Source organism: Gopherus evgoodei, chromosome 17 (genome assembly GCF_007399415.2).
Source record: "Gopherus evgoodei ecotype Sinaloan lineage chromosome 17, rGopEvg1_v1.p, whole genome shotgun sequence".
Taxonomy (NCBI): Eukaryota; Metazoa; Chordata; order Testudines; family Testudinidae; genus Gopherus; species Gopherus evgoodei.
In genome coordinates this window covers 16,097,495-16,119,475 of record NC_044338.1, presented here as the reverse complement: position 1 = coordinate 16,119,475, position 21,981 = coordinate 16,097,495, and the positions used below count along the sequence as shown (strand labels likewise).

Sequence of the window (21,981 nt, the reverse complement as noted above, 5' to 3'; positions counted from 1 at the left end):
CAGTATTTATTTTATTATTTGTACTATTGATGAAATCCATGATAGGTAAAAGTAAATACAGAAGAGCACCTTCTGATAGACAGCTGCATACCTCATCATGCCTTACCTCCAAAATAAAATGGGTGGTGTCTAGAGTTTGAACCCCTGATTTTTGACACATGGTTGTCATGCTTCATTTGCCACTGGTGTCTTCAGACTTCAATCTACAGTTTAAAACAAAAAAACCTTTTCTTGATATTGAAATAGCGCCACAAAATTACACCATGAAGTATGGATGAATAAACACTACACAGAAACAAAGAACGGGGCCTGGATTCCCATGTATGCTCAGGCTCATTTACACCACTCTAGCAGCATACAGGGGCTTTAAGGTGAGTAGAAGATTACGTGTAAGCCCAGTTTAAGGAGTCTTTAGCCCACCAGGGCAGGTTAAGGGGGTCTTACTTTGTATGACCATCGATTCCTGGATTACTACCTCAGCAACACTTCCTCAGTTGTCTCACGTGCCTGTCATTTGCACATGGCTATTGTCCCTTAAATCAGAGAGAAATTCTTCCGAGAACTCACAGAATTCCTCAATTTAATCATCCTGGATGAAATGCATCTCTGGGCAGAAAGCATGTATGTGGCCCAAGCATTACTTACATCCCATTAAGCCCAATTTTGGGATTTGAGAGGTGCGTAGGATTGATGCTGGCCCTCTGCAACAAGGGTGAATTCTACCCTCAGCTCACAAATAAGATGAAGCCATTCTGCTGTATAAATTGACCAGTCTTTTAAAACCATAAGAGCTTATTCATTTCCTAAGCATCAATTTTTTAACCAAGGTGATTTTAAAAAATGGATTACAAGCTTTGGAGTCTCATGGCTTGAAGAAAACTCAGGTAGGTAACTATTGTTCTGCCTCACGTAGTGACACATGATACTAGACCCTTTCTATAACCTTTGAATAAAAAGTTCTACCATTAGGACATTTCAAGTAACGTCTCAGATTACTACCTTCATTTCCATTCTTTCAGCACATGTCATTGTCCAGTTGGCAGTAAACTCCAGCAAATCATTTTAAATTGCTGCAATTTCATTTGTAGATTATTGTTGTACAGTCTAATATAGCTGACCAATGTATCTCATCAAAGCGCTTGCACTGACGTAGGCAAGAGTTTGAAAAGCCCAAGTAGGATATGATAGTCAAGGTAGGTCAGGTGCTCAGATAATACAGCAATGAGGACTGTATAATAACCTGAATAGACTAGAATAATTATTTATGGCTTTGAGACTAGCCAAGAGGAAGAGGCAAGGTGTAATACTAAAAGAAGATGGTTTAAGTGCTGTAGTTGAACATGAATGCAGATAACTTGATGCTCTGTGAAATCTCGGCTGTTGATTGCTTCTCAAGTTAAAAACCGCTTGGCAACAATGATGGCAGGTCCTTCAGATATAAATCCGCCACGGACACATTCCCATTCCTCCCAATAAAGGAAGCTAACCCCCAGTTTGGTTTAGTATAGTTCCAGACTGAAGAAAGATGGGTTAATTTTGGAAAACCATTGTACCCAGACATCCTTGCTATACTTTGCTATTGGGTTAGCCAGCGTTTTCCACTGGTGCATTTCTAGAGCTTCTAAATGTATCTTAAGAAGGAAGGAAGGTACAGATCCAAGAAGAAGCCAGTTGTGAATACTCTTTTACAATATAATATGCTGCTGTATTTGGAAGACCTAAGCCACTTCACATCTTCCTCCTTTAATACTGGTCTTTTCACTTCCCACAGAAGCATTTTTGATCATACCTTGAATTGTCTGAAAGCGCTTGGGATTTCCTTGACCTCCAGTCACTGCTGAGTTAGACGCAAATTATAACAAAAAACCACCTCCTCCACCACCAGCTCAAGAAAAGGCACAAAGCCAACAACGAAAGGAAGGGCAAAGAGCTGTATCACTGAGCCCAAATAGAAGCTCAGCTTCACATCAGAAGAGCCGACACCTACATTCCAAGTCTTCCATCTGGCTGCCACCCAAACCCACAATATCGCCAATTAGAAAAAATAATTTCACACACAAAATTAATTTGCTTTTCTGAAATGTATTGTTGAATCAAAGCAAGCCATCTAGGTGCCTGCTAATAAAGATGGATTAATGACATTGTGACTGTTTCATTTTAAAAATTCAGCTTAGTAAAACTGAAGATTACTGCATCTTTATAATAAAGTAAGCTTTACTGCATCATTCCAAGTTTTTTCCACAGATTTCCTTGCTGTTCTTTGCATACGTGGGGTGGTGCTGTTTGCAGAATTTAGGTCTAGTGTACCGCATAGTTCATGGGGCCTTAATTACTTGTATTAAAAGGCAAGGGTTAAATTGAATCAGTGGAGTTAATTAGGATAAACAGATGTCAGAGTTATACTAGAGATGAATTTGGTCCAAAAACTATAATGGAATCATAAAGGTTTCCCCTTTCAAGCCTTTCTTGATTACCAGGGAGGAATCACATAGGGAATCAGGAAATGGCCGTGTCATGGGCTGATCTCCAGTCAACCTTATGGCCATACCTCGCTTCCGTGTCTGTTCAGAATTACAGTGCTTCTGCAAAGGGACCCCTCAACCCAGGGCCATGATTCAAATACTCCTTTGTCCCCGGAGGGCTAACATCCACCAGAATGGATGCACTTCCCATGCATGCAATTACTGTAATTGCGTGCCTGAGGTGAAATGGGAAGAGGATGACAATAAAGATTCTGTGTTACCTTTTTTACCTGGGCTACAAGGAAGGAACAAAATAATTTTACTAGTAATTTCTGCCTAGGACCCAAGGGCCTCATCCTGGGATGTTCTTAGTCATATACTCAATGTACACTTATCCTGTCATAGATTATTCAGAAGCTGAAAAGCTGGTGGTGAAGCTGCTGCTCTCTTTCTGCTTCCAAGCTGTATCCTTTTGGAATTGCTCGCAATGGAAGTGCCTCTCAGAGGGAGTTCTTCACGTTAAATACATTTTAAATGAACAATTCCTACCTTCTTTTTTTATCTCCACCAACATTTCTTTTCCCCTGTTACTTCCTCCTTCATTTGATTAGACAGAAGGAAATACAAGAATATCACAGGTATGCAGCAGTAGGCTAGTGGACCAATAATTTATCACTTGGGTACCAGAAACTGGGTTCCTGAGGCTTAGGAAGCTCTAAATAAAAGTGGCTTGCTGGGAGGAAGGATGGTCTTGTGGTTCAGGCACTGGATTGGGAGTCAGGAGGTCTGGACTCAGTTTCATGATATTTCACAATTTCCTTTGTGATCCTGGCCACACCATTTGCTCTTTCTCAGCCTCAATTCCTGGTCTTTAAAATGAGGATGGTATGAGAATGTCTGTCTTGTCTATTTAGATTGTAGATCCTTTGGAACAAAGACTGTTGTCTTACTATGAGTATGTACAGCTCCCAGTGTAATGAGGTCCTGATCTTGGCTGAGGCTTATTAGCTGCTACTGCGATATACTACTACTAACAATTTTTAGAAGTGACGAACACCAATAATTTCCAATGAAGTCTACAGGATCTCAGTCCCCACTGAAAATATGCCTTACTTAGAAAATGTCCATCATTATGCTTTGTGTTATTCTGGAACGTGGAGGCATTTGAAAAGTGAATTCTAACCTTTCCCCTTTGGAAAAGTGGTGATGATTGCTTTATTGGTGTTTACAATCAGATATAATTCCAGCAGTTTCCATAATCTTGATCTTTTCATTTGTGGTGTATTTTTACACACGGCTTTTGTCTATACGTGATGACATATCGAGTGGAATCTCTTCCATTGCAATTAGAACACTGAAGATGCGGATCCTAACACTTCAGCCACATTTCTCATTCATTACTTTTGAAAGAGTTTGATGTTGTTGTTGTGTATGTGTGTCTACAAATCCAATAACAATCCTCATTAAGAGTTGCAAAACATGAAACCATTTTAATCTCCGACAGATGGCAGCTAAATGAAGTTTAATTAAAGAATGAGAGCTTTGATTCAAATCATTTTTAAAATATAGCATACTGAGACACTGGAGAAACAGCATAAACAGCATCTGGGCTTTTATTCAGAACCCAGAATCCATTTGTGAGAAAACACTTTGCAAAACATTTCAGTGAAATGAGTTTGTCAACAACCTCTTGAGAGACTCAAGCTGCTGGCTGGATACAGCAAAGAAATCTTGCTTTCTCGCTGAGATAATATGGCAAATACCTAGGAAACTGCTAAGAAACCAAAGAGAATTTTCAGTTGGTTAGGTTATTAGAACCGAATAGTCTTGTTCCTTCAGTTTTCTTGAAGAATGAAACAAAATCAAAAGAGAGTAAGGTTTGATTTAAGTCACAATTGCAGTCAAAATCTATTCTGTTCTGCATAGGTTCTTATATAAGTGGTATCTGGGCACCTTCCAGTGGCATATTAAGCAAAGTGACGAACATCTGTTGCATGTTACTCAATAGCATGTAGATTCTAACGTAGATTCTAACATGGGCTAAACTGGGCCAAGTTGAAGGCTACGTTTTAACTCAGCCATGTTAGCGCAGGTTCAAGACAGTGTGCCTTGTCTACACTGAGCTGCTGGAAGGTGTTGGTTAGCTCATGTCAGCTAACACATAGTTACATCACCCATTAAACCCTCATCCGGACCCGGCTTGAAGCACAAACTGCTGCATTGGGGAAGCCTTGCTTAAAAGCATACCACTCCTTGCTTAAGGCTATGCTTAAAGTCAGAATCTAACCAGTTATTTCCACAGCAACCAATAGCGCTAGTGTAAAACAGAGGTTTGTGAGTTCAAGTGATCAGGAGCAGGGACCGGTGAATGATTATGAAATATAGGTCCAGATCCTGAAAGGTATTTAGGTGCCTAACACCGATTGATTGCAATGGGAGTTATGTGCCTAATACCAGTGAGGATCTGGACCATAGAGTCTGATTCTCCATTTATGCCAGGTTGTGTGGCCATTTAAACCAGCACCAATTGGGTGTAAATTGCTCCCATTCTGAGCTGGTAATATTTTGCCCCATTTTGCACTGGTGTAAATGACTGCACAGCGGCAGAGCAATGGAGTCTTGGGCCCAGGGATCTTTTGTCATACAAGGGAATCCACTAATAATAATTGAAAGAAGAGAAATACAGAAATTATTGCTTGTGTACTGACTTTTTCCCTCTTTCTCAGCAGACCAGACTACTTTTCAAAGGGTTTCCATGAGGTGGCAGCAGCTGGTCAGCACAGTTTTTAGATAGTCCATGTTCAGGTTTTAAGTATTTCACAATTTCTAAAAGTTGTGTGGTCTTCAAAACCATCCATTTCTTTTTTCTCAGCTGGTGAAGATTGGCCCATCTCCTACGACCCCACTGGAGCTACACCAATTTATACTAGCTGAGGATCTAGCCCAAGAAATGGAATTTAAAATATTAAGGATATTTTATCACATATTTCATAGAATATCAGAGTTGGAAGGGACCTCAAGAGATCATCTAGTCCAACCCCCTGCTCAAAGCAGGACCAATCCCCAAATGGCCCCCTTAAGGATTGAACTCACAACCCTGAGTTTAGCGGGCCATTTTGAAGCCGCATATCTTCCTTGAGGCTGATTCTCCATTGCTTTGCACCTTGTGTGCAATCACTGGCGTGTAAAATGCTGCTTCTCTGATTGGGTGATGACGTTTTCCACCCACGCTGCCCAGATGCAAATACTGCACACTGTGGAAGACTTTGGGGAGCCAGGCAGCTTGTTTTCCTCTCTTGGGTGAGTTGTCTCAGTGATGAACCTAATGATGAACATGCCCATTAAATATCATCTGTAGCAAGATACCAGTGGAGAACACTGTGAATTACAAGTGACTGGCATCCCCATGCTGAACTTTGAGGTGTGTGTGTGTGTGTGTGTGTGTGTGTGTGTGTGTGTGTGTGTGTGTGTGTGTGTACACCCACATCTCCATTTTATGTTAACGGGTGTGTGTGTGTATATATATATATATATATATATATATATATATATATATATATATATATATACACATATATATATATATATATATATATATGTGTGTGTATATATATACACACATCTCCATTTTATGTTAATAGGCTGTATCGTACAGCAAGAAGAGTGGAGAAGAGCCCTTCTGCAGAGACCAGCATGACATTAACATATATGTGGTGTTCCTAGTTCTACCCCTTTTCTTTGGTTCCTCAGCATTGCATTGTATTAAGGGTTCACAGTTCACTTTGTTTAAATCATCTGAGAAAATGGTTTCAGCAGCAAACCTGGTTTGACTGCAGCAGGTGATGTACATATGTAATCAGACGGGGTTTTCTTTTCTAGTGTCCCATGAGGACACTACCAGTGGAGCGTCTAAATCGTTTAAGTGAATATATTAAACAGCTGCCTCCATTCAAATTAACAGATCCATGGGGTACGAAGGCAGATTGATGTAGCTGAATTAAACTGTCGCACTTTAATACCAACCTTCTAACACCATTTGCGCAGGTATTTTTTGTGACATTGAACAATGGGATGGATCTGTGTGACCCATCATTGAAGTATTTTGGATGGGGTTTATTAAAACGATGAGATTGACACGCCTCCAAAAGGCAGGCAACAACCCAGAGGGGGTTATTTGTTACAGTCAAATGATTTCATGATCCCTAGAGACTAGATTTTAAAGCTGCTGGGGGCAGGGGAGGGCTGGATACCCAGTTCCCAAGGGTGTCCTGATTAGAGGTCTGCTCAGGCCTACTTTTTAGGCCCGACCCAGATCTGAACTGGGCCCGAGCTCGCCCAGCTGGAGCCAAGTCCAAGAAAACCAAGTAGTTTTCCAACCCAACCCTCCTTACTGAACTTAAGTCCGCACCAGTGCTGCCACCTCCTGCCTGGGGGGTAGGCTGTTCTAGCCTTGGGGTCGGCACAGAAGTGGCTGTGTGTGACGGTGGATGGGTACCCTGCTCCTGCCAGCCTCTGCCCTGTGCTTTGCTCTGTGTGCACTGCAGAGTGAGAGACCCTGTGAGTCCTCGGGACGCTCACTCCACAGTGCAATGAGGCGGTGGCCAGCAGGAGCAGGGCACCCAGCCGCTGTAGTATGGTGGACCCTATGGGCAGGAGCAGAAGAGCTGACTGAGCCCAATGGGGTCCCATTTTTTTTGCCACCCGCCACTTCTAGTTGGGTTGCACGGTTCTAGCCTATGTGTCCCAGGCTTTGGAGAACCTAGGCCAGATTTTTAAAAAGGGCTCCCTCCCCAGGCGGTCAGTTATTGGGCCTGCAATGGATGTTACTTGGATAGCTAGGTGCCTAATTAGCTTGAAAGCTTGTCTGTCTCACGAACAGAAGGTGGCCAATGAAAGATTACCTCACCTGGCTTGTCTCTCTAGGTGCCTGATTGGCAGGCAGCACAACCCTTAAGCTAGGCCTGCAGTAATAGAAGGGAATAATTCCCCGTCTGTGCTGGATTTTTAGTAGCACTGATCTATCTGTCTTAGATATATATCTAGAAAATCACGGGAACACCACTGTGACCCCTATAGGTTGAGCAAGGTGCCTAGGCTCCCTGTACAATGAATGGGGCGAGAGAGACGCAAGCTGCCAAAGCCAGCATGCTAGGTGGGGAGCTGCCTAAGCTAGCCAATGGGAGCTGCCGAGAACGGGGGTGTCTGCTAAGCTCTGCTCATCTCTGAGATAGGTGCGTAAGACCCGGCTGCAGAGAGGCGCGTAGCTCTGCTGGAGATCCACGAACAGGAATGATGTAGGTTTTTATCCACAGTGGAACAGTCACTGGGGCAGAGAGAGGAGAGTGAGTGACTGTGAGAGTAAGAATGACTGGGGTCAGTGATTAGGGTGCCCACCTGGGAGGTGGAAGACCCAGGGTCCAGTCCTCCGGCTCTAGTCACTCTGTCATTATTTCTCCACAGTGGAACAGCTTCAATAGGAGGGACTGAGGGAGACCTCTGCATCAGAAATCCAATCCAGGGACTGGGGAGAGCATGCTCCTGAGAGGTGGAAGACCTTGGTTTAAATCCCAGCTCCCGCTCTCGCAGAGAGGGAGGAACTGAAGCTGGGTCTCCCCCATCCCAGGTGAGTGCTCTAACTCTTGGGGTAAAATACTCAACTAATAATACGGTGTTTATACTAGAGTGAAATGAGACACGTCACAAATACATGAGTTTTTAACTGACACTCCCTTAATACAGTGCAATGCTGAGGAACCAAAGAAAAAGGATAGAACTAAGAACTGTGGTGTGGTAGTTCTACCACTGGCTCCAGCCGGCAGATTTGGAATGGGATCCGGTCCAGCAGGCTGCCCCTTAACAAAGCCTACCCCATTGAGCTCCGCACGTGACTTAGGCAGCCTAACATCTGTCTTCCCTGGTTTGTGGATCGCTCGGGGGCTTCGGTGAGGGATAAGTGCCCAGACACCTAGAGCAACATAGCGGTGCGCAGGCTCAGTGGCAGAAACTTAGGTGCCAAGGGAATTTTTACCCTGAAAATTTAGGCATGGAGTGAAGTTAGGCACTTAGTGTTCATAAGGAATTTTGTAGATCACAATGTAGCCAAAACTGGGTCTTATGCACCTAAATCTGTGGTTTAGATACCTAATTACCTGAGCCAAAGAAGCTAAAGCCTAGAGTGAAATCAGTAGTTTGGCACCTAAATACATTGACGATCTGGGGTAAGTGACTTGTCTGTGTTTATGCAAGAAGTCTGTGGTAGAGCAAGGAATTGAACCTGCATCTCCCAAGTTCCAGCTATCACCTTAACAGGACCGTCTATTAATAGCATGGAAAACCACGACAGGTGAAATTCACCCCTCCTCCCACAAAGCCTGAGTAATTGGGACTCCTCCAGAGGCCAAAGGGGATGGAGTTCACCCTCTGTGGCAGCTATTCTAGCTTATGGGATGGACTGTATGCCTCATTAGGGGCTGAAATAGCAGGGTCAGCCCTTTCACAATTCCTACCCTTAACAGCAACCCTTGCCAGTCTGTTCAGAGCTAACACTGAGCCCCACTCTGCAGAGCAATGGGGTATGTGAAGGGACTCCACGCTGCCCACCTCATGCCCATCCTTATGGAGGGCGGGAGTGGCAGTACTGCACTGCCTTGTACAGGTCATCTCTAAACAAGTGAATTACATCCCACCTCTTGGGTGCAGATTGTAATGGTTTTACTATGTTGGGGGAAAGCAGTGAGTTTTGGAAATGTATAAAAACACTCAACTAATAATACAGTGTTTATACTGGAGTGAAATGAGACACGTCACAAATACGTGAGTTTTTAACTGGCACTCCCAGAGCATTTTCCCTCCAAGAATGTCAGAGCACTTTGAAAAGCCTAACACCCTAAGGCTCTGAACATTCCTGGGAGCTGAAGTATTATTTATTATTACCCTTTAAGAGAAGAGGAAACTGAGGCATGGGGCATGTAACTGCCTACCCCACGGCTACAAACTAAGCTCATGGCAGACATGGGAATACAACCCGTCTCTTGACTCCCAGGCCCACTCCCTTTCTCTATATGTCTCATTGATTTACAGACCCAAAGACCTTCAGGAAATAAGCAAAAGCTTCACATCTCCAACTGCTAGATTTAACCGAAAGATGTATAAAAGAAATCCTTTAGCTAAACAGTTCCCTACTGGCTTTACAGCTGAGAAGGCTCAGGAGTACTAATTAGTAGGGCTGTTGTTGGTGTTTTTTTTTAAAGGCAATTACAAAAATTGTGATTTAAAAAAGTAATCGGACAATTAATCGCACATATCTATTTACATATTTGTAGATGTTTTCTACATTTTCAAGTATATTGATTTCAATTATAACACAGAATGCAAAGTGTACAGTGCTCACTTTATATTTATTTTTATTACAAATATTTGCACTGTAAAAATGAGAAAAGAAACAGTATTTTTCAATTCACATCATACAAGTATTCTAGGGCAATCTCTTTACATTTGTAAGTTGCCCTTTCACAATAGATATTTTGGTTACATAACTGCACTAAAAAACAAACCCATGCAAAACTACAAGTCCACTGAGTCCTACTTCTTGTTCAGCCAATTGCTCAGACAAACAAGTTTGTTTACATTTGCAGGAGATAATGCTGTGCCTGCCACAGGTGCTGACTTTTCAAAGTGCCGGGGGGGGGGGCGTGCTTAACCCCCGGCTCCACCCTAGGCCCAACCCACACCCTGCCTCTTCCTGCCCCTGGTCTGCCTCTTCCCACGCAGTTCTTCCCCCTCCCCTGAGTGCACTGAGTCCTCACTCCTCCCCCTTCCACCCAGTCCGGCCTCCTGCATGCCACAAAACAGCTGTTCATGGTGGATGGGCGGCACTGGAGGTTGGGGGGGGGAGCTGCTAGAGGGGCTGCCAGTGGGTGCTCATCACCCACCATCTTTTTCCCCCATGGGTGCTCCAGCCCCGGAGCACCTATGGAGTCAGCGTCTATGGTGTTCACAATGTCACCTGAAAGTGAGAACAGGTGTTCTCAAAGCACTGTTGTAGCTGGCGTCACAAGATATTTACATGCCAGATGCACTAAAGATTCATATGTCCCTCCATGCCTCAACTACTATTCCAGAGGACATGCATCCATGCTATTGATGGGTTCTGCTCAATAACAATCCAAAGCAGTGCAGACCGATGCATGTTCATTTTCATCGTCCGAGTCAGATGCCACCAGCAGACGACTGATTTTCTTTTTTAGTGGTTCGGGTTCTGTAGTTTCAGTCTCAGAGTGTTCCTATTTTAAGCCTTCTGAAAGCATGCTCCACACCTCATCCCTCTCAGATTTTGGATGGCACTTCAGATTCTTAGACCTTGAGTCAAGTGCTATAGCTATCTTTAGAAATCTCATATTGGTACCTTCTTTGTGTTTTGTCAAATATGCAGCAAAAATGTTCTTAAAACAAACAAACATATGCTGAGTCATCATCCAGAGACATACAATTTTTCCCAAAGAGTTGAGTCACAAATTTAATTAATGCACTATTTTTTTAACACGTGTCATCAGCATGGAAGCATGTCCTATGGAATGGTGGCCAAAGCATGAAGGGGCATACAAATGTTTAGCATATCTGGCACGTAAATACCTTGTAATGTCAGCTGCAAAAGTCCCATGTGAATGCCTGTTCTCACTTTCTGGTGATATTGTAAATCAATGGGCGGCATTATCCCCTGTAAATGTAAACAAACTTATTTGTCTTAATGATTGGCTGAACAAGAAGTAGGACTGAGTGGACTTGTAGGCGCTAAAGTTTTGTATTGTTTTGTTTTTGAGTGCAGTTATGTAACCAAAAAATCTACATTAGTAAGTTGCACTTTCACGATAAAGAGATTGCCGTACAGTACTTGTATGAAGTGAATTGAAAAATACTTTTTTTCTCATTTTGACTGCAAATATTTGCAATCAAAAATAGTAATATAAAGTGAGCACTGCACACTTTATTCTGTTGTAGTTTAAATCAATATATTTGAAAATATAGAAAAACATCCAAAATATTTAATAAATTTCAATTGATATTCTATTTAACAATGCGATTAAAACTGCAATCGTGATTAATTTTTTTATCGCAATTTTTTTGAGTTAATTGTCTGAGTTAACTGTGATTAATCAACAGTCCTACTAATTAGTTAAGGAAGTGAAAGGAATAAAACAATACTCATGAAATTTGCTCCTGATACTCCCATTTCAGATGCCATAATAGGAATAATTGTGTGGAGGGCTGAAGGCTCCAACACTGAGGATCATTGAGTATGAACACATCAGCCATGGGTCCAGCTTCACACACTGTTGAGAAGGAAGGCAGAGGCCTGTTGGGGTAACAGTTTTGCCGCAAAGACTGTCTCATTTTTTGATGATAATGGACACATGGATCTGAGTATGCAGTGGTATTGTAGCTGGGTCTGTCCCTTGAATCCCATGGATCTGAGGGCAGAATCAAGCTTCCTGTTTGTAGTGAAGCTCTTGGCCTCTTCTTGTTCAAATCTCCCCCTGTGAGGATGATCTGTGAAAACCTCCTACCCTAAAGCACCACAATCCTTTAAAAAACACTGTAGAATAATGAAGAAAACAACCTCCCCCCCCCGCCTCCCCTTCCAGCTAAGTCAATGCTCCACTACGTGATCACCTGCATACTTTTTTTTTTTAAAGATGTTGGCTCAGATTTTTAAAAGTTGTTAGGCATTGCTCTTATCAGAACTGCAACGCATAACTGAATTAGAAGCCTAAAGTCTTGTCTACATGAATAATTAGTCTGTGGCAAACTGGGGTGTGAATCTATCTGGCACTAACCTGCTGCGATCTAAGTGTCCGTGTGCATTCTGCTGATGCGTTTTAACAGTTTAGGCGCTTTGATTTAGTCCTGTTTCAAAGATGAATAAATGCATTAAAGAGGGTCAAAGCACATTAACACTTGGGAATGAAAAATTAAATGCACAACTACAAAATGGGGAATAACTGGGTAGGCAGCAGTACCACTGGAAAGGATCTGGGGTTTAAAGTGGATCATAAATGGAATCTGAATCAACAGTGTGATGCAGTTGCTAGAAACGCTATTATCAGGAGTGTCTTCTGTAAGATTACAATCACCCTGCTCTACTCAGGACTGGTGAAGCCTCATCTGGAGTACTGTGTCCAGTTTTGGGTGCTGTACTTTAGGAAATATGTGGACAGACTGGAGAGTCCAGAGGCAAGCAACGATAATTATAAAAGGTTTAGAAAACGTGACCTATGAGGAAAGGTTAAAAAGACTGGACATGTTTAGTCTTGAGAACTGGTGACTGTGTGGAGACCTGATAAGTCTTCAAATATGTTAAGGGCTTATATAAAGAGGATGGTGATCAATTGTTCACCATGTCCACTGAAGGTATCACAAAAAATAATCAGCTTAATATGCAGCAAGGGAGAATTAGGTTAGATATTGGGGAAAACATTCTAACTGTAAGGGTACTTAAGCTCCGGAACAGGCTTCCGAGGGAGGTTGTGGAATCCCATCACTGAAGGTTTTTAAGCAAAGGTTAGACACATACCTGTCAGGGATGGTCTAGGTTTACTTGGTCCTGCTTAGTGCAGGTGGTGGACTAGATGACCTCTCAAGCTCCCTTCCAGCCCTGCATTTCAACGACCCTATGAAAGATAAAACACCCTCAGGGCCAGGAGTATCTGAAAATTGTGAATCTGTCCAGAAAAGGGTAGATGGACTTCTCACTAGATGAGTACTTCCAGCCCTCACTTATTCTAGTTCATCACCTCTGCCAACCTGCATCACCTTTGCCTTTTCTGAGCTGAATTTCTGCCCCAATCTCAACCGGCATTGGTAAGGCAAGGAAACTGCAGTTTTGGGTAGGATTTGATTTAAAAAATGCCTTAACACATTTGATTGCTTAGTGACATACAATTGGTTCTTAATCTTAATAGTTAAAACAGTTGTATTTTTTCCTCAACCAAATTAAGTAATCCCAGATTAGTAAAAGAGATGAGTAACAATGTTGTTTGCTTTAGAATAAACACATTTTTAATTTTAATATCTACTAAAACAATCCTCTAATGAATATTATGTAAAATATTTCCCCCTAGAATGTAGAGGGATTTTAATGGTAAGGAAGGAAATAACCATGATAGCCTGGATAAAGTTGTGGGCCAATGTGGCAGGGGTTTGGAGCTGAACCAAAACAATGACTGGTTGGTAGAAATTTGCAGTATGAATAACCTAATGATAGGTGGAACAATATTTCCTCATAAAGAAATCTGTAGTGACATAGAACTCCCCAGATGGTATTACAAAGAACCATATGGATCTCACTTCTGCATTTCAAGAATGTTTTGCAGCTTGTTGGCAGATGTACGTGGGTACAGGGAAGCAGATGTTAGCAAATGACCATAATCTTTGTATTGCTCAACTGATGATCAAGTTAAAGAGGATGAAAAAGGTTAAAAGACCATGCACAAACCGCGCACACTTAAGAGCACTAAAACAAACATGCATTTCACAGGTTCAATGTTCTTCAGTTAATGCCATTAGAAAACCAAGACATTGATACTCTGTGGGAAAACATCAGAAAGTGCTATCAAAAAAGTGCAAAGACAGTTCTAATAACAAGAAATATCTAAAAGGAAAGAATGGATTAGTGATGTTACTTGTGAGGTAATGAAAAAGAGAAAGTGTAAAGCAAAAGCACATGAATGCTAAGACATGAAGAGACAAACAAGTGGCAAGAGGAATACAGAGCTCTAGACAGAGAGGTAAAAGAAAGTGCTAGAAGAGAGAAAAGGAGATATATTGATAAAAATGCTAGCCAAAAAGGGGACTTTGCAAACTTGTATGAGACAATCAAACAGCTAACAGGAGACTTCAGCAGTACAGGAGGCCCAATTAAAGAGGCAATGGAAAAACTTAGTATAGAAGAACAACATAGGAAAAGACTGACAGAATGTTTTCGGGCTGTTCTAAATAGACCAAGCCCAAGTGAACTACTAGAACTATGTGATGAAGACGTATCGATTGATATTGATTTAGGAGCTATTACAATGGAAGAAGTTAGAAAATCCATCGGTAAAATAAAAAATTGGAAGGCAGCTGCAGAGGATAACTTTATTGGGGAGCTGCTTGAAGCAAGTAACGAAACAGCCTTCCAGCCTTTTCTTGTGTTTTTGGATAGAATATGGAATGAAGAAGACAACCCAGCACAGTGCAATAGAAGCATTAGAGTCAACCTGCCAAAGGAGGGTGCCCTTTCCAACTGCAATAATTGGAAAAGAATCACATTACTCTGTGTCTGGAACAAGCACATGCAGCAGCATCCTAGAACATATCAAAAAACAAACAGACCTTCAACTTAGAACTAAGCAGGTTTTAGACCACTGAGATAATGTACAGACAAAATTGTTGTTCTCATACATATTAAATAACAAAGTGTGGAGTGGCAAGCAACTCTTGTGATAAATGTTACAGACTTCTAGAAGGGTTCTGACAGTGTACACAGAGACAGTCTTTGGAAAATTATGGCATATTATGGAATACCAGCAAAAATAATTAGAATAATCAACAATCTGTATGATGTCCCAGGTCTTGAACCTGGCCAGTGAGTTCCTAGATAGCCTTTATATCCTGGCCTCCACCCACTGTCTGTTGAAACCAGGGCGGGCTGAGAAGCTAGTAGGACTATAGCCTGAGCCAAGGCATTGCCCAGGGGAGCAATCAGAAGAAGGCTGCAGCAAGTTGTCTGAGCAACGAGATGATCCCCTGTTGTGGCTGCATTGGATCCTGCTTCTTGCACCCAACTCTGTTCTTCTCTGCTCCTTGCTGCTGTGTCAACCCTGCCTTCGCTCCTGTTCCCACTGTGTTCCTGCTCTGCACCTGATTCTTGCCTCTCCTCCAGTTCCTCTACCGCCAACCATTAGTTACCAGTCCTGGCTCCAGCCCCAGCCTCTGTCTTCTGACTCTGGCTTGATCCCCTATTGGCAGTTGACTGTGGTGCTAATCCTCAGCTTCATTCCCCAACTTGGATACCTGCTCTGCCCACTAGATCTGACTCCCATTCTGATCACTAGGCAAGATTGCCTACAATCTGGTCCATAAGAAATAATGCTGAACGTGCCATCGGAGATGGTGATAACATCACCAGTGGGTTTGCAGTGACAACTAGAATAAGGCCAGGGTATATTATGTCCCCACTATTGTTTGTGTTGGCTACTGACTACATCATGAGGAAACTAATCGCAGAAGGCAATCTAAGCATTTTATGGGCAAATGATAAAGCACAATTGGGTGACCTTGTCTGACAACACATCATTTAGTGGAAAAAAAGACCCAGCTTTTGGCAGATACAGCAAAACAAATTTGGTTTGTTCATCAACAAGGGGAAGACAAAAATATATAGCTATCAATATCCCCAAAGTTATCATTAGAATGGACAAAGAAACTCTAAAAGAAATAAGTCATTTTACCTAACCCAGGAGTCAATATGCAGTGAAGATGGTGACATCAAGCTAGATGTCAAGCAACACATATCAAAAGCAGCAAACAGCTTTCATAAACTTGAAAAGATTTGGAAAAGTACCATGATTGGCTGTGACACAAATACGAATTCATAACACCAGCATCATGTCTGTCCTCTTTTATGGGGCAGAGATATGGAAATCTACAAAAATTTATAAGAAAATCAACTCGTTCCAAAGTAAATGCCCGCAGAAGATCTTCAGAGTCCATTGGAAAAAGTTTCTTGCAACATCACAAATTCTAAATAGACCAAACCAATCAAAAGCATCAAATATAGTAAGATGACGACAATGGACGTATTTAGGACATGCTTTATGGATGCCACCAACATGACGTCCACAGCAAGACATCACCTGGGAAGAGAAAAAGAGGGCGATCTAGAAAAAACATTATGAAGAACAGTAAAGAAGCCTAAGCCTGAACAGACTAACACAAGATCGAAATAAATGGTGGAAACTGGTAGATGTCCTATGCCCTAGAGAGCATGGAAAGATGAGGAAGAAAAAAGCTACGTAGTGAGTACTGCAGCCAAACCACCAAGAAAAATAGGAGGCAACATTTAGCAAAACCCTCTGGACTTGACTGAAGACAAGGCCATAACAGGAAAAGACTACTCAACAAGTATTATTAAGATCTGGTGAAGTCTGGAGCAATGGCCAATGAAGCACAATGTTCTACAGGAAGCGCCTTCTCCAATCACAGTTAAGAAGGAATTAACTGGAACATTGAGAGGGGAGCATTTATATCAATAAGGGGTCTGGTTGCATTCTACCCAGGAATGCAATCTTTAAGCATAACTCATCTCTTCTCCCATACCCTTTCTGAAATAACCCTCCCCAACAAAACCCTTAAGATCTTGGGGAGTTGAGTCAGCCCTGCGCTAAAGAGATAAGAACCAGAAGTGAAAATTCTACACAGATAGTGTATTGAGATTTACTTGGAGAAAATCTAAGTACAATGTTAATTACACATACCCTAATTATATTTAGTTTTGTGGTTCTTAAATATATGACTCATCACATGTATTGATACAAAGCTTTCTAGTAAAGTCACCCTAACATTTACACAATTCCAAGGCAAATATTACATATTTTTGAGAAGAAAGTAATATAATTTTACTGTTCAAAAGTCTGGTGAGTAAGTGAAAAAAGGGAAGTATTTTCAAATATGTTTTTAAAATTGTTTTCAAAGACACATCATCAACTTGAAATCTAGTCAGTTTAAAAAGTAGTTTATTATAGCAATGTAGGGCTGGAAGTGTCCTTGCGAGATCAAGCCCAGCTCCCTGCAGTGAGGCAGGGCCAAATAAACCTAGACCATGCCTGACCAGTGTTTGTCTAACATGTTCTTAAAAACCTTCAATGATTGGAATTCCAAAACCTCCCTTGGAAGTCTGTTACAGCACTTAACTATCCTTACAGTTAGGAAGTTTTTCCTAATATCTAACTTAAATCTTCCTTGCTGCAGATTAAGCCCATTACTACTTGTGCTACCTTCAAGGGACATGGTGAACAAGTGGTCCCCGTCATCTTTAGAACAGCCCTTCACATATTAAAAGCAGATGATCATGCCCCCTATGTGTTGATGTGCAAGAAGCGGCCAGGGTTTTCAGCTAGCATCCCCTTGCTTCCACCATGCTGTGCAGCAAAAGCATCCCAGTTTTGCTGCCAGAGGCACTTCATATCTACAGAGGCAAGGTGCAGGATATACCTGGTAAGGATTCTGAAACACAGTTAGATAATTAATGGGACTGATCTTCCATTTCTTGCTCAGGTGAAAAAAATCCTGTTGACTTCAATAGGCATTTAACGTGAGTAAGGAATGCAGGTTTGTGCACAGTGCACATGGAACAGATGAAGCCATGTAAAAGTGCCAATATCGATTTATTTTAAAATATTTTCAGTGGTTATTGACAACTCATTGTTGGTACAAATATCTAACAACATACAGAATTATAGGTAAAGCTACCAAAAAAGGGTAGCGAAAAACTGACTACTGCTGAGGTTAGAAAGTATTTGTCTTAGCTGTATCTGTACGTTTCTTTCCACATTTTCAGTTTAATTTTATTTAAGAAAAAAAGTAGAGGTGGATAAAAAAAACTTCAACAGATGAGGTTTTCCGTAAATAAATGCTATGTTTATCAAAATTTAAATGTTTTGTGGGACCATGACACACAATTTTTGACAGGGGAAAATTGAAATTGTTTTGATTTTTTTTATTTTGATGTTGAAACATTTATATAAGGTAAAACATTTAATTTGTACTTTATCATTTCAGTTAATTTTGTTTTTACTTTTATATGAAAATATTCATTTTATTTAGATCTAATCGTATATAACATGTATTATAGTTAACGTTTTCATATAAAAGTCTAAACATGTCTTTACTTTATGAAATGTTTTGACTTTTTTTTTTTAATGAACATTAGCAACATGAAATGTCAGAAGGTCCCAAATTATTTAATTTTGCTTGAAATTTTCATTCTGATTCTGTACAAAAACAAATTTTGAAATGTCAGAATTTCCTGTGGAATGGAAATTCCACTTTCCAAGCAGTTCTAACTGAAGAGTAATAAGATGATGAGTAAAAACTGGCCTTACCATGATCAGCTAAACTGGCCTAATATATGGCTTCATTATAGTGAGCACAAGTGGGGAAATGTAATATGTGCGTAGATTATTACAGCAAGGAAAGGAACTATTTTTATACTAGTTGTTTATTGTGCTTATATAAGTCTAGATAAGCAGACTGTAAAGCTGTTAATTTTAACAAAAAACATGATCATTTATTGGCATGAAATTATTTTCACCTTCCACTGTGGCTTTTGAGGAACACTGACACTGTAGGCTGTTTGCTGAAAATAAACAATGTAAGCTAATGTTTGTTGATTTTCCAGAATAACTTTGCAATCCAATGGCACCTTGGGCAGCTAGGAGGGTCGGTCAGCATGGATGAGCGAGCAAGATTCTGTTCTGTTTTACAACACATGCATAGCCAAGATAGGTATTAGAGAGCAAACAGTAGCCTATGTGTTTAAATGTGTACATAGGGCCCCAAATTTCTCTCAACAGGCCTATCTCATTTTCCCCCCAAGATGTTTTGGGATTGGCCTGAGCCTGGGATCCCAGTTTAGTTATCCCTCTGTACACATCTCATTTTTTGGGTTGGAAGGTAGTGAAATTAGCTGATAAAAGTAACAATACGTAATTTGTCTTTTGTCATACAACATCAGAGTACACCGTTCCAGTGATCCACCGTTACATACTCAAGACAACATATGGCTCATGTAGCAAGTGGCACTGTGGGTCTGTATCTTTCCCTATTACTTTCTGCAGAAGTGGAATTCAGCTGATCCATGCACCAATGTGTAATTTGTCTGTTGTTATGTGAAAGTAGAGGAGCCACCCTGTCAGTGATGCAAAAGCAGGTGTCTCCATGGACCAGGTACTGGCCAGCTGTGCGTCATGGGCCTCTTTCCCCTTTCCTGTGTCTGTTTGAGGAGTGTGTGAGGGTGCCTGTGGGGGGGTGGGGGTGCGGCTGGAATCCCGAGGAGAACCCGAGCAGCTGATTTGGTTTTCACCCCGAAGAGCATGTCCAGTGGGAGGCCTGAGGAAATGGAGGGCGGCCAGGGCCTGCTCTGAGGCCTAGTCTTGCCCAGCCTCCTGCTCCCGCGCTGGTTTTCCCGCAGGGGCTCCCAGGCTCCAGGAGCGCGGTGGGGGAGGGGGCCGCACAGAGCCGTTTAACGTCTCCCGCGCCTTTCCTGAGGGGCGCTCGCTCCCTCGCGCAGCTGCCACCCGGCGCCGGCGGGGCCCGCAGCTTCGCCGAGCGCCCAGGCTGGCCGCACAGCCATGTTCCTCCTCGCCGCCTGCCTGAGAGGCCAGCGTTGCGCTCTCGCTCCCTTCCCTCGCGCCGCCGCACGCCGCGGCAGCGTTTCTCCAGCGCGGGGCACGCTGGGAGTTGTAGTCCGCCCGCCTGCCAGGCTGCCGCTGCCCAGCGCGTGAACGGACGGGGCCGCCGAACCGCAACACCCGGCAGGCGCCGCGGCCTGTGCGCCTGCGCAAATGGCTTTCCTCGAACAAAAAACTCCCCCCGCCCCCCCTTACATCGGTTCTGGGTTCAGGGTGAACGACTGTGTGAGGGGACGAGGCCCGGCCGGCGCCCCAGTGGACGCGGTCACCAAGCCCCTGCCGGGAGACCGACGAGTCGCGAAGAGGCCGCGGGGACGGGCCGAGCCGAGCCGGGAAGCGCCTGCTGTGAGCTGGGATTAGCTTGGCCTCCCCGAGGCAGCGGCGGCGGCGGCGGCTCCTCGCTGAGCTTCACCAAGACCCGGGCTGCCCTGATCCCGGCGGCGGCGGCCAGCCAGTGAGTGAGAGCCCGGGCCGAGCGGTCCCTGGGGGTGTTCCCCCGCCCTGGTCGCTATTCCCCGTGGGGGTGGGGGTGACTCATATCCCCCTCACTGTTCCCCGTGTGTGTGTGTGTGACTCATATCCCCCTCACTGTTCCCTGGGGGGGACTCACCCCCCACTGTCGCTGTTACCCCCCCTACGGGGAAATCACCCCCCCGGTCGCTGTTCCCCGTGTGTGTGTGTGTGTGACTCACACCCCCCCCCCCACCGGGCCACCATTCCCCGTCTGTGTGTGTGTAACCCACAGTCTTCCTTCCCTGGTCACTATTCCCATGGTGAAGCGTGTGGCTCTCATCCTCTTTCCCAGTTGATATTGCCTTGGGGGTGGGGTGGGGTGGAGGGGGCGTCATTAATTTCCTCTACTCCCAGCTTTGCTGCTCTGCAGTCACTAATCCTTGAGGTTTATACCCCATCAATTTCCCCCTTTTCCCCAAGTCACTATTTCTTTGGGATGTCTCACTCTCTTCCCACCAGTTGCTATTGAGATTGAAGGGCATCTCATTTCCCTTTCTCCTGGTGGGAATTTTCACACCTCTTCCACTATTACCTTGGTGTTCGAGCACAGCATCCTCCATCTTTGGGAGTAATGCAGTGATCTTGATCATAGAGAGGAAACTGCTCTTCCCTTGGTTGGGGCTATGGTCCTTATACTGGGGTGCCACTGCTTCTCACTGTCTGGCACATGCCAGGTCCTGGAGCATGCTGGTAGGGAATGAGCATGGGAGAGGAGGCCAGGGCAGGCAGCTGCTTCTTGTGAGGGCATCAGGGTGAGTATGCTAATAAACCTTTAGGAGTTGGCTGGTTGATGGGAGTCTGGTGAGGTCCAGAAGTGGAAGTTTAGGGGTTTAGCATCATGCTGGAAGTGGAAAATGGGAAACTAGGAGTTTACACCTCTTGGTTGAGCATAAGTGCTCAAGTTCCTTGATTTACACCTCCCTCTCCTTGTGTATGCGGGATGGGTAAGATAGAGAAAATGAGGCTCAGCACCTCCTGGGGCAGTCTACTTTGAGGAGGGTTGGGAAGAAAACAGTTGTCGTTTCTTGCCCTTGGTAATGCAGGCCTAAAATAAGTCAGAGTTGCTTTCTCTGGGATTTGGAATTTTGTAAAAAAAACATATAAACTTTCACCAAAAGCTTTCTCTTCTTTCTGCTTGTGAAATATCAGCAGTCATTGAGTTTGAATATGCAGCACTGGGGAATATAAAAGCAGCAAAGAATCCTGTGGCACTTTATAGACTAACAGACTTTTTGGAGCATGAGCTTTCGTGGGTGAATACCCACTTCCTCAGATGCATGTAGCGGAAATTTCCAGGGGCAGGTATATATATGCAAGCAAGGTAGAAATAATGAGGTTAGTTCAATCAGGGAGGATGAGGCCCTGTTCGAGCAGTTGAGGTGTGAAAACCAAGGGAAGAGAAACTGGTTTTGTAGCTGGCAAGCCATTCACAGTCTTTGTTTAATCCTGAGCTGATGGTGTCAAATTTGCAGATGAACTGAAGCTCAGCAGTTTCTCTTTGAAGTCTGGTCCTGAAGTTTTTTTGCTGCAGTATGACCACCTTAAGATCTGCTATTGTG

General features: G+C 43.1%; 1 protein-coding gene across 11 annotated transcripts in view; it reads left to right on the top strand.

Moving 5' to 3' along the window:
* Positions 1-20,094: 20,094 nt before the first annotated feature.
* GTF2I (general transcription factor IIi) overlaps positions 20,095-21,981 on the top strand; it is a 78,685-nt gene continuing 76,798 nt past the window's right edge. For all 11 annotated transcript variants that reach the window (XR_003996900.1, XR_003996901.1, XM_030536387.1 and 8 more), the window contains exon 1: positions 20,095-20,363. The gene's annotated coding sequence lies outside the window, so the exon portion shown is untranslated. The remainder of the gene's footprint in view (positions 20,364-21,981) is intronic.